The sequence below is a fragment of the Perkinsus marinus genome, assembly GCF_000006405.1.
Source record: "Perkinsus marinus ATCC 50983 genomic scaffold scf_1104296954566, whole genome shotgun sequence".
Lineage (NCBI taxonomy): Eukaryota > Perkinsozoa > Perkinsida > Perkinsidae > Perkinsus > Perkinsus marinus.
Genome location: NW_003208080.1, coordinates 1 through 1,270, shown reverse-complemented (window position 1 = coordinate 1,270; position 1,270 = coordinate 1). Strand labels below are relative to the sequence as shown.

At 47.6% G+C, this 1,270-nt stretch overlaps 3 non-coding genes across 3 annotated transcripts; all 3 read left to right on the top strand.

The window, feature by feature from the left end:
* The first annotated feature begins 681 nt into the window (after positions 1 to 681).
* Positions 682 to 754, top strand: Pmar_PMAR013159. Its single transcript has one exon. It is a non-coding gene; the product is annotated as a tRNA-Thr (tRNA).
* Positions 755 to 900: 146 nt separating this feature from the next.
* Positions 901 to 973, top strand: Pmar_PMAR013158. The gene has a single exon. It is a non-coding gene; the product is annotated as a tRNA-Thr (tRNA).
* A 146-nt stretch (positions 974 to 1,119) lies between these two features.
* Positions 1,120 to 1,192, top strand: Pmar_PMAR013157. The gene has a single exon. It is a non-coding gene; the product is annotated as a tRNA-Thr (tRNA).
* The last annotated feature ends 78 nt before the right edge of the window (positions 1,193 to 1,270 follow it).

The following is a 1,270-nucleotide window of genomic DNA, read 5'->3' as shown; positions in this document are numbered from 1 at the left end:
AGTTAGTTAAGGGCCTGGCAACGCCAGCGCTTGACACGTTAAAATGCAGAGATACATGAGCGAGGACTCGAACCTGCGCACAGGATTTTGCGCAGATCGTCATCGATCCCGTGATCGATTTAGAAACAGCTATTCTTGAGCACCGGCAAGTCGGGTTGCCAGAGCTCAATTCTTTTTTCCCCTTGCCCATCCCGCCCGGAAGTCAATTGGCTCAAAGGCTTCTGGCAGAACAAGTCCGAGGACGTACGCTACGCAGACTTGGACTTGTTCGATGCTGCGCACAGTGTTTCCAGAGCGCGAACCCGAAAACCTCTATACAGGCTTCAAGAATCCCGCTGTGAGTGCACCATTGGACCCAAGTCTATCAAGGTGCAACCAGAAAAAGGGTCGGTTATCGACTCATATCAGCCTTCAGGGCTTGGATTCTAAGCCAGACCCGCGATAAATCCCGACTGCAGTGTTCGGGCTGCGGGTTTAGAGGTTTAAGGTTTAGTGCTTGGTGCATTACTATCACCTCTCGGCTTCTCTCACTCTCTTCCCACGGTTCACGAGATCCGAGCGTTTGGTAGATGTGCATTTTACACTGAGATTTAGTATCAAATTGTTGCACCACTTGAATTGTGGTATGCGTTTCATTGTGAAATTTCAAGACATGGTTAGACTTTACACTTGAGGGAACGTGCCTTCTTAGCTTAGTTGGTAGAGCACCCGCTTAGTAAGCGGGAGGTCGTCGGTTCAACTCCGACAGAAGGCTAGCTCTGAGTTCGTTTGTCGAAAACCGACTGAATTTCGTAATTTTTCACTGAAATTTAGTATCAAATTGTTGCACCACTTGAATTGTGGTATGCGTTTCATTGTGGAATTCTATGGCATGGTTAGACTCCACACTTGAGGGAACGTGCCTTCTTAGATTAGTTGGTAGAGCACCCGCTTAGTAAGCGGGAGGTCGTCGGTTCAACTTCGGCAGAAGGCTAGCTCTGAGTCCGTTTGTCGAAAACCGACTGCATTTCGTAATTTTTCACTGAAATTTAGTACCAAATTGTTGCACCGCTTGAATTGTGGTATGCGTTTCATTGTGGAATTCTATGGCATGGTTAGACTCCACACTCGAGGGAACGTGTCTTCTTAGCTTAGTTGGTAGAGCACCCGCTTAGTAAGCGGGAGGTCGTCGGTTCAACTCCGGCAGAAGGCTAGCTCTGAGTCCGTTTGTCGAAAACCGACTGAATTTCGTAATTTTTCACTGAAATTTAGTACCAAATTGTTGCACCAC